Genomic DNA, 11,398 nt, shown 5'->3' with positions numbered 1-11,398 from the left:
AGACTTTTGGAATAATATTCATCCCTACGGTCGAAGTGTAGTGAGCCTCTAAGATGGTGTCTTTAAGGACGCAAGGTAGAACATCAGATGGAGTGATGATTCGGACTACCTCGGTGGATAACTTTGTTTCTGTCAACCATTCACGACTCATGGTGACCGAGAGTCCTTTGATATGTTCTAAAAGGAAGGGCTCATTGTGCGGACCATCATCCTCAGTCAGTGCATAGTGCACTCGAGGTCTCACTTGTACTGGATAATTCAAGTCATTTCCAAAATCTTCAAAAAGATCTTCCTCGAAATCAAAGGGAAATGAAGAGGGATGAGGTTCATCATCCTATTGAGTTTGGTGCATTCCCTTAATGGGAGGTTCTATGGCAACCGGGTCATGGGAAATATTTAAAGGAATTTCAGAAACGGTTGCGAGCACCTTCTCTTCTTGGTCGGGACTTGACTCCACTATTTCTTTTGGGGACTCGTCATATATGTCGGTGTAAGGGGTATTTTCAAGGATTTTTTTAAGGATGGACTTCCCCTCACTAATGGTCATGTGCTTGAACGAGCCTCCAGAAGAAACATCTAGGTAAACAGCAGCCTCTTTGCTTAGACCGAGATGGAAGTGATTCAAAAGGATGTGTTCTGGCAAAGAAAGGTTTGGGCCAGTATTTATAAGGTCTGTGAACCTAGCCCAAGCTACTCCTAGAGTCTCCTTCTCTTTCTGTAGGAAGGTGAGAATTTCTACTCGAAGGGCACCAACACGGGAATCGGGGAAGAAAGCGAGACAAAATTTGTCTTGAAGTTCGTCCCAATTTCCATTAACTCCACCAACGGTATGAGCATACCATTTCTTCGCTCTTCCCAAAAGGGAGAATAGAAACAACAGCCATTTAATGGTCTCATGTTCCATACCTTCAATATGAAGGCAAGAACACAAATGCTCAAATTCCCGAAGGTGGGTATAAGGATTTTCATCTTCGTGCCCAGAGAAGGATTGGTCCCGAACCATGGCTGTAAAGCCAGGATGGAGTTCATAGCCAGGAGTTGTGATAGGCTTAGATGACTGTGGTGGCTCTAAGAACTCGCCCTTTGGTGCGGAAAACTGATGAATGGGAGTGGAATCCATGTGGTGGGTGGTGGTTGATGGTTGTGGTGAGGTGAAAGTGGTAGTGGTAAAATGAAAAGGGATACACAGATGACTTGGTTTGATTCTAGAACAGCTACCATTCCTCGGCAACAGCACTAGAAAGCTTGTTGGTATTTGTTAACAAAAACAGATAAATCCTCAAGTGCACGGATACCGCTGTAGCTTTCACCCGGAGTATTCCTAGGTATCGATTTCCATGGGGAACGAGAAGTGAAATAGAAAGGGGCCAAGGTCAACCAAAGAGAAGATAGAAAGAATGTTTTTGTAGGAAGAGAGGGTCTCCTAAGGTACTCCTAAGATTACCAGATGCTAAAGGGTCAGGCTTACTAAACCTCACTTACTTCGGAGCGACGGTACCTTTTCGATCCTCGAAAAGACTGGGAAACGGTGATCGGGGTAAGGCCGCCAACAGCCCTACAAAAGCACCAACCCGAACATGGTGGAATAGAAAGGCCTGGTCGGAGTTGTCACCTCCGGGGCTACCACAACTATCCGTGGGATTGGGCGCAAACTCAGGTTAACACAAGCCTAGACACCACGTCTATGCTAATGATTACTACTCTAACACCGGTACCTAGACTAGAGCACTCGGTGGAGTAGAATTCCCGTAAGTCAAATAAAGCAAGAATTGAATTTAGTCAAATAATAAGCTCAAACATATCGAAAGATAACCTGGATGCAACTCGAGTTGAAGCAGATCCGTAGAGGTACAAAAGCTGAGGAGGTTCCGACAAACCCGGCTCCTCCTCCTCTCTTCTATTCTCACTCTCCTCCTCTTTTCTAAATATACAACTAGGTGGTGAACACCTAGAGGGACACTACTACAAGGATATGTTGGAGAATTGAAGCTCAAGTGTGTAGGTGTGTTGAGAGGGGTGAGGGAGACCCCTTTTATAGTCCTAATAGGTCGGTTCCCGGGTGAGAAAAGGGCGGGGATGTTGATAACCGCCTTCTAGAGGATAAGCACAAGCTTCCTGCCAAAACTGAGCCTGAACCGCCTCAGTGGGGGTTCAGCCCATCCATGGGTTTGGCCGAACCCCATTTGAGGCGGTTTGGGCCCATCTTTGGCCGGTGCACTCCTTGTGCGCCCCTTATTCAGGATTCACGGTGCCTGGCCTTGATTGGTCCATTTGCTTTGTCAAATGTGCCTCTTATGGATGTGTAATGCAGGCAGCGATGTTCTATGTATTTCTGTTGTGTCTTCTGTGTGTTTTCATGTTATTCCCGACTTGTGTCCCTGCAATCAATAATTCACTAACACTCATGGAACTTGTTAGTAATAACTCCTACCACTACTCTTGATGTTCATTTTTTATGTTTTTATGCAGGAGTTGATGGCAAATATTTTGCACTTAAGGACCGTCAACAGAGACCTAGGAAGACTATGAAGAACCACCAGGTTCATGCCCATCTACGATTTGAATACCTATTAGGCATTGCATGCTAGTTTTGCTACCGCTTTACTTTATGTTGAGATGAGATGAACCTGCATAGCCTATTTATTTACTGTATTCCTTGCATTCCCATGACTACCTTGATTTATTATTGAGTGCTTTAGCTACCATGAGTTTGTGGATGTCTATGTTTGGGACTTCATGATTGATAGTCTTGGCGTGAGTGGAGATCCACCATATGAGGAGTCGGTGACTAGGGCTTTTAGCGGGGGCGAGTGAATTAACCTGATCTTCGGATCAGGGGTTGGGGATTGTGTGTTGGGCACATCCTACGGAGCACCTATGGCAAGTGCAAGTTCCCTTTTGGGAGACCATTCCTTTGGAAACTACAGTGGTGTTTGGCGAGCAATTCCTATAATGGGTGCCGATCGCGAACCATGTTGACGGTCACACACTTGTACAGAGATACTCGCCTCGGCTCATAAGGGAGATAATGGACCTGGAAACGGAACTATATAAAATGTGCACACCACTTATCCATTATGAGGATGGACCTAGTCCGAGCAAGCTACGCGCTGCACCGTACCTGTAGAAGGATAGGGTATCAGTGTTAGGGGGAGAGGGCTTGACTCTATGGCCCCTGATTAGCGTGATTCGATGGAATCCGATTGTAGAAGGCTTCACAGTCTCGGGTGACCTCTCGCGGGAGAGCTCAATCCAGATCAAGAAAGTAGGATGGTGGTTGTAGCTATTAGTTTCATGACAGTAGACCGGTGCCTGAGGGCCAGTCGGCCGATGTTGGCATTTTGTAACGTCACGAATAAATCCGCAAGCCACGAATACCGTTGTAGCTTTCACCCAGGAGTATTCCAGGGTATAGTATCTACAGAGAAACATGAGTACACTATCTAAGGGTTCAGTTTAATCCAAGGACACACACACTCATGTAGGATCAGAGGATAAAGAGGATTTCCTAAGGTTCAGAACCTAAGTTAAGAGAAGAACTAGCTTCGCCGTTTACCTCGGGCTATCGGTTTGCCCTAGTTAAAAAACAAACGCTCCGAAAATTGTGCACTATTATACACCCAAACGGGGAGGATTACTGGGCTCTAACAGGGCTGTCACCACCTGCGGGCTACTTCAACGACAGTGGGATGTACAACAACCAAGTGGAAAAGTCTAGCCTAGACACCACGCCTATGCTATACCGTACTGATCCTAACCATAGCCAAGATTATCCGTCTCTATCAGGAGTCATAAGCTAGGATCATTCACTACCCTTAAGTGAACACTCAATCCAGTAAAAGGTAGAAACTAGAACTTGCACTTAAACTCTATTTTTGAATAACAAAAGAAATCACGAACACTTACTATGATTGATAAGCATCCATCGAGGTACAAGCGGAGAAGAGTGCTGATAGACCCGGCACTTCCCTGACTCCTCCTCACTCTGTCCCTATTTTTCTACATTCCTAGGCTGCCTAAAGCATCTAGGATGGATGCTCATAAGCTCCAAGTTGAAGAGTAACTCCAAGGTGTGGAAAGGTGTGTGTTTCATTTCTTAACCCCCCCTCTCATATATTTAGGAGGGAGCCACCGGAATTCTGCCGTGTGAATGAGCTAAAGCCTCCTCAAACTAACATCAACAATCAATGGAGAAGCTACATGTGGAAACTTGAGGCGGTGGGGCCCACTGTGTAGTCGGCCGACCATGGTGGTCGGCCGGCCTAGCCCAGTGGCCAACTGCCCCCAATATGTCCTGATGCGTTGCTCCTTGGGCCCATTTGTCATTTTTAGGTGCAAGCCCATTGTCCTAAGTCAGTTTCTTGCTCTAGTGGACCCTTCAATCCATGTGATGACACGCGTCAAGCTCTGATTGGTTGAAACCATGTGTCTTGAATTATGCCCCACCATCTTGCTGCATTTTAGCTCAGAATCACTTGCACATAGTCTAAAACCAACATCTGTGGAACTCATTAATATTTAGTCCTATGTTAACATTTATTCCATGACATGCTTGGTTTTTGTGCAAGAGTTGATGGTCAAAACAGGTCAAACTAGACCGTCAACAAGATCCCCCACACTTAGCCCTTTATCGTCCCTGAGGGCTAGGACTAAGGTGGAGCGGCGTCTCCTTGATAAAACATCTTGCACAAAAATTATTCCATACCTTGCCTTCATTTGTGAACTTTGATGTGTCTACCATGATGCTTTGGATTGTTGAAGAATGGAATGATATTGATCCAAGTGCCAACCTTGTCATGCTGCAAGATTGGGGGTTTTGGAAAATTTTGCACAAAGAATTTATTCATGGTCTTACTCCTTTTTAGGTCTCTCTTTATTGCTCAAGTGTATAACCTTACCAAAGCTTGCCTTTATTCTTCCCTATTTGTGTAGATGGCTGAAGTGGAGCTTGGTAGGGAAAATGAAGGCACACGCTTGTATCATACCTGTTGCAAGATCAAAGATCGGATCCATAGAGATAATACTTATATTTACTAGCTGATCAGGTTGGTGCACATATGGATATGGACTCCTTTCTTGACTGACTCTCTTCTCTTTTATTTTTCTTGGGTCATGCTTCTTTGGCATGCCATCTTTTCTCTTCCTTCTCTTTTTTTTGGTCATGCTTCTTGGGCATACCATCTTTTCTCTCTCTTTTTTTTCAGAGAGGTTGTCAGCCAATACTTTTGGAGTATTTTATTTTACTTGTGCACGTACACTTTGATCAGGAAAGTAAATAAAGTATATCCATAATGGGTCACAAAATTTGATCGAGCTCAATATGACAGTAAGGTGCATATGTATGAGATTTTATATGTAATATTATATGGCTCTAGTAGGTGAAACACATGGACGTAAAGACCATGAATTTTGTTTTTCTCATTTTGAAATAAATTCCCCAAGCTCATAGTCATGACAGGATAGGCAACTTGAGAACAAATCATATCGTATTAGTCAACAATTTAAACATCATGGGTTCCTTAGAAGTATGGTTCACAAATTCAAGCTCAGCAAAGAATAAAATTTGCGCAAGTGTTCATCAAGTCAGAAGAACTCCATTTTATTTGTTTAACAAGTTTCAAACAACTTTTGATTTTTAGGAAATTTTTATTCATGCTTAAAACTTTATAGGGAGAAAACAAGTGAGAATGTGCAAACTCGAGAGTCGGAGCGAGAAGTGCGCGTGACGTAGGAAGTGAATAGCAGCGTGTATGTATGCCAAACGTCATGGGAATTTCCCACACACTTGTTTTCGACCTGCTCATCAATCATAGACAACAAAAACATAAAACGCAATGGGGATCTACCGTCATTAACACCGGGGAACAAAATTCTTATTAAATTCAAATTAATCCTGGAGCGCATTACAAACCGAAACTAAATCGAACTAACCAACCTAATCTAAACCTAGCACCCATACTAAACTAATGAAATGGACCTTATAGGGGTAGATCCTAATAAAGGTCCTCGTGGCCTGAGAGCTCATATAACGCTTGAGCTTAGCGCTCAGACCACGACGGAGGGTGTGGAGTTCATCCTGAAGCACATCGACCTCCAGCTTTTGCTTTGATAGCTAGTCTCCAAGGTGCTTGTTCTCCATGCGCAGCTGTTGTACCATTGCTCTGAGGTCGGCGATGGTTGGTCTGTCGGATGCCGTATTAGTCCTTGGCCCTGCCGGCTGTTGCTGCTCGGGCTTGGTCTTATGAGGAGACGGGTTGGCTGCTGTCTCCTTCCCCTTCATCTCCGGAGTTTGAGTAGGGGTTGTCCCCTGCCCAGACACCGGGATGTTCACCTGGAGCCTAGGACTCATGGGAACGTCCTGTGGCGGTGCGGATGATCCCGCCGCAGTGCCCTCCTTGAAGAGTTTCTTAGCCGCCGCCTTCCATGGAAATTGGACCTCCTAGGACGGCCTTCCATAAGGACTCTCGGCACAAGACTTTGACCTTTGCACCTTGAGAGGTGATGAGGAGTGCGCCGTGGAACGGGGGCGCCGGATGTCGCGCCCCATGGTTTGCCGACCGCTGAATGGCGTCGCCCGGCCCCCCATCATGCCCAGCAGCAGGCACCATGGCTAGGGGCTCCACAAAGGGTGCCTGGTCCTCCACCATTGACGGTCGGGATTGGTGCATCAGCTGGTGGCGGGCATGTAGAACGGCCAGCGGCGAGCATCGTGCTTGAGGGCTGTTGACGGTCGTTAAGTGCGAAATATGACTGTCAACTATACTCATAAAAGAAGGAAAACTATACCTCTTGCATATTTGTATCACTAACCTAGCTCCACAGTTGTTTTCGAGAATTTATGATTTCAGGAGCACAAGTCCAGAATAAGACGAAAACACGACGAATATGGAGACAGAAGTCATAGACGATCGTGTCCTGCATAACATGAGGAAAGGAGGCCCACAAACCGACAAACCAAGCCCCGGCACCGACCATCTGAAATTAGGACCCACCAGGCAGTGCACCAGCGAAGGTCGGTGGGAAATGGCGCCAAGGGAGGGTTGGCCGACCCCACCTGGCTGCCACCGAGGCTGAGTTTTGGCGGGAAGCTTCATCTTATCCTCTAGAGGTCGGTTAGGCATGTTTCCATGTATAGATTTGGCGGGAACCGACCTCAAGCACTATATAAGGGGCCTCCCACCACTCTCTCTCACACACACCACTTGAAGGCTTCTCTCTCTACACTCTCTTGTGACTTGTACTCCTTAGGGTAGTGGAGCTAGGCTAGTACTTCATCTCTTAGCGAATCCAGTCATCCTTGGGGTTGGCGAGCAATCATTGGCCTCTGGTATGGCTTTGTACTCCGACTTTCGTTATGCTATTCATTCAGAGTTCGTTCTCGGTTATCATGCTATGTTCGTAGCTTGCTTAGCCTTGATCTGTGTTTTATCAAGTTATTCTAGTTGCATGCTTAGACCAGATGATCTGGGTAAGGATATTGGTTCGTTGTGCTTTCGGGCTTGCCTTAGCATCTTACCTGTCTATCCGAAGGGTGGGGGACACGGGGGTGCTAGGGTAGTGACTTCATATGCGGGCATGGTGCCCAAGTACGCGGGATCCTTCGGATATGACGGTGCTCCACGGTGTGACTGGGGTAGACCTCAGGTGGTGACAGCCCTGTCGGTCCGCCAGGAAGCTGCTTCTCGGTTAGTGTACTCCCCGACGTTCGGGTACGGTGTAGGAGTTCATGCAAAGATGAAACGGGACTGGATGTTCTCTAGTGCGGATCATTCTCCCTGATGTCCCTAATTTCCCGGCACCTGTAGCTCTAAGCAATGTGGCTAACGTAACTTATCTGCTAACATGAATAGTATACTAGGATCTGTGCCTATGCTCCCACTAACCTTAGGATTGCTTGTTTATTCTTTATTCATGAGAGTTGGCTATTCTGTGTGTGTTACATTACCCCTGATTATCTATTATTTATCACTTACCCCTGTATAGTCAGTGGTCTTCATCTTACTTCATACGTGTCATGGTTATGCAACTAAGTAAATACACTTTACACAACCTAGCCATCCCTTGGGAAAATATAAATAACAATACCCTGAATACTTTTGGGTGAAATGCTACAACGGTATATCCGTGCGCTTGGGGATCCTTCTGTAAACGTTAAGACATACCAACACTAGCATTTCTGGCGGCGTTGCTAGGAACTAACCACTCCTAGTGGCGACGCTAAGAAATGCCAACAAGCATTTCTAGCGCCGTTGCTGGGGATGGCACTAGGTGTAAAGTTATTTACTAAGGTACATAAACATGGCAATATAAGTAAGAGGTAGCTACTTCTTATACATGCTAATGTGTTTATCTTTTTGTTTTCTCCAGATTGGATGAAAACAGGGTAGTGTATGTCTGGTTTCTCCTTGCTGACAAATTTTGTTGAAAATCCTGAGAAGCTCATGAGAAGGGTCCAACCTCGCATCGTCCCTCCTCCAATCTCGCAGTCGACAAGTGAGCCAGCTTCCCAAGCACCATCAACTGAACTCATGGCTGAGAAGACTCTCCGCGACTTCTCCATCCCCTCAGCTGCCAATGTGGCAACTGGACTCAACATTGATGTTGGGGACGTGAATTTTGAGCTGAAGTCCACCCTCATTAATATGGTGCAGGCTAGCCCATTCTGTGGCAAGCCGAATGAGGACGCCAACGCCCATCTCTAGAATTTTCTGGAGTTATGCAAGACCGTGACCATACGGGGCATTACGGCTGATGCCATCAGGCTCTGCCTGTTTCCTTTCTCCCTCCTAGGGAAAGCAAAATAGTGGTTTTATCAGAACAAGGAAGCCCTCAGCACGAGGGACAAATGTTCCACGGCGTTCCTTGCTAAATTCTTTCTGTTGGGCAAAACAAATGCCCTGTGTGGAAGAATTTCAAGTTTACAGCAGACAGGGATGGAATCCATCCCGGAAGCTTGTGAGAGACTTCAGGAATACATACTCGCCTGTCCTCATCATGGGATGGACGAGTGGCTCGTGTTCCAAAGCTTCTACAATGGGCTAGCAACAACATCCAGAGCCCATCTTGATGCTGCTGCTGGAGGAGCCTATCTCGATTTGACAATTGCCAAGGCCACGGCCTTGATTGAAAAGATGGTCTCCAATCAGGGCTGGGAACGTTCCCAGCCCAGAACAAAGGGCAGAATGCATACCGTCAAAGAGACAGACATGCTCGCCGCCAAGCTGGACCTCCTACTGAAGAAGATTGATGAAGGGAACCGGCAACAATTGCCTATTCCTGTCCATGCCATGAACTCGTACTTTACGTGCGAGGTTTGTGGTGAAGGTAGACACTCAGGGAATGACTGCCCTGAGACCCATGAAGATGCAGCCTAGATCAACAACAAGAACACCGGGTTCCGTCCACAAGGAGGCCAGGGGTGGGGTCAATCACACCCACCATTCCAAGGAGGAGGTAACAATTGTAACTCAAATTTCAATTCGAATTTCAATTCGAACCAACCCTCCTTGAGAGACTTAGTCTTTGGCCAAGCTAAAATCAACGAATCATTAAACAAGAAGCTTGCTGCCAATGATAAAATTTTGGAAAACATACATGCGAAAGTTGAAACTCTTTTTTCTTCTCATAAAAATCAACTAACTTTCAACAAATTGATAGAAAATCAACTAGCTCAAATCGCTGTTGCTGTTCCTGTCTCTGAGAACGGGAAGACCCCGGGGCAACCCGAATCTCTCGTTGAAACTGCAAATATGGTGTCTACCGGATGGGGCAACCTTCCCCGACAGACTTCTCGGACTAACCATGCAGGCATGTACAATCCCCCAAGGAATGACACTTGGGATGGCCTAGTAGCAGCAATTCAAGAAGATCCAGGGGTCCCCATGATTAGCTGCTCAATCTTCGATCAATACTATGAGCATGCACTCTGCGACCTGGGGGTCAGTGTCAACATTATGCCCATGGCAATATACGAGAAACTCTTATACCCTGCTCTCACCCCAACATACATGTGTGTGCAGCTCGCAGACTCTACAATCTGTTATCCCGAGGGGATAGCCAAGAACGTTCTAGTACGCGTGCGAGACTCCTTCGTCCTTGCGGACTTCGTGGTCATGGACATAGAAGGTGACCTCAGAATTGAGCTCATTCCTGGGCGACCATTCCTGAGGGCTGCCAGAGCAAGGATAGACGCCGGAAGAGGAGAAATCCACTTCCGCATCAGGAAGGAGGACATGTTCTTCAAATTCAAACAGAGGGAAGAGCAGCACATCCTGAGTCGACAGATGCCTTTGACATTGCATAGCAAAGAAAGGTTGGTACTCGAAGTAGTTCTTGGAGAAAAGTACCCCTGCATTACTCATAGAGTAGACCAGGGAGAGTACTTTTTAATGGGTGTGGTGACCCAGGATGCTCGTGCCTTTGGCTCTGCACTACAAAGAAAGGTTGAGCTAAAGTCCCTCTTGTAGAAACTGATTGACTTGATGCTACTTGGACTGCTGACCGATGTTTGATATAGTAGAGGATAAAAAATATCTCTTTTGTTAATGGTAAGCAGAACAGAGGACATCCATGCATCAAATCAAGGGTAAAACTTTCGTAGATGCTCGATATTCCATGAGTTGGGTACTTCCTGACCGTCTAGATAAATTAGTCGATAAGAACCTGGTCTTGTGACTTTGGAAACAATAAAAGGGCCTTCCCACCATGAGTTGAGTTTGTGTAACCCTGTCTCATCTTGAATACGGCGAAGAACCATATCTCCAACGTTGAAGGATCTTTCTTGAATGTTGCGGTCATGGTACCTGTGGGGCTGTATGGTAGTTTAGCTGGACTTTACACCTGCTCTATTCACTGATAGCGTTACTGGCTCTTTTCCAGCATTTCTTGAAAGCAGCTCGCACTCACCGCTACGCGCCTAGTTAGGCTTTGAAATAATAGGAACAAAGATCTTCCGCAATCAATGTTGTACTCAAATCCTCTCTAGCCGGAGAGAGGGATCTCTTAAGCTGAGGATCTCCAAAATCTAGAGATATCGAGTAGATCATAGCAAAGCATTGCATCTTATCTCATCGAGTGAATTTAGCTCCAGTTGTCGAGTTCCTATTGGCATTTCTTTGCATCGCCACTAGGAGTGGTTAGTTCCTAGCAACGCCGCCAGAAATGCTGGTGTTGGTATGTCTTAATGTTTACAGAAAGATCCACAAGCGCACGGATACACCGTTGTAGCATTTCACCCGGAAGTATTTAGGGTATCGTTATTTATATTTTCCCAAGGGATGGCTAGGTTGTGTAAAGTGTATTTACTTAGTTGCATAACCATGACACATATGAAGTAAGATGAAGACCACTGACGATATAGGGGTAAGTGATAAATAATAAATAATCAGGGGTAATGTGA

General features: G+C 45.9%; 1 non-coding gene across 1 annotated transcript; it reads right to left on the bottom strand.

Moving 5' to 3' along the window:
- Window positions 1-8,894: 8,894 nt before the first annotated feature.
- Window positions 8,895-9,001, bottom strand: LOC120668170. The gene has a single exon (XR_005672270.1). It is a non-coding gene; the product is annotated as a small nucleolar RNA R71 (small nucleolar RNA).
- Between the last annotated feature and the right edge of the window lie 2,397 nt (window positions 9,002-11,398).

This window comes from Panicum virgatum, chromosome 3N (assembly GCF_016808335.1).
Source record: "Panicum virgatum strain AP13 chromosome 3N, P.virgatum_v5, whole genome shotgun sequence".
Classification (NCBI taxonomy): Eukaryota; Viridiplantae; Streptophyta; class Magnoliopsida; order Poales; family Poaceae; genus Panicum; species Panicum virgatum.
The sequence above is the reverse complement of the archived record's forward strand: the minus strand, read 5'-3'. Positions and strand labels throughout refer to the sequence as shown.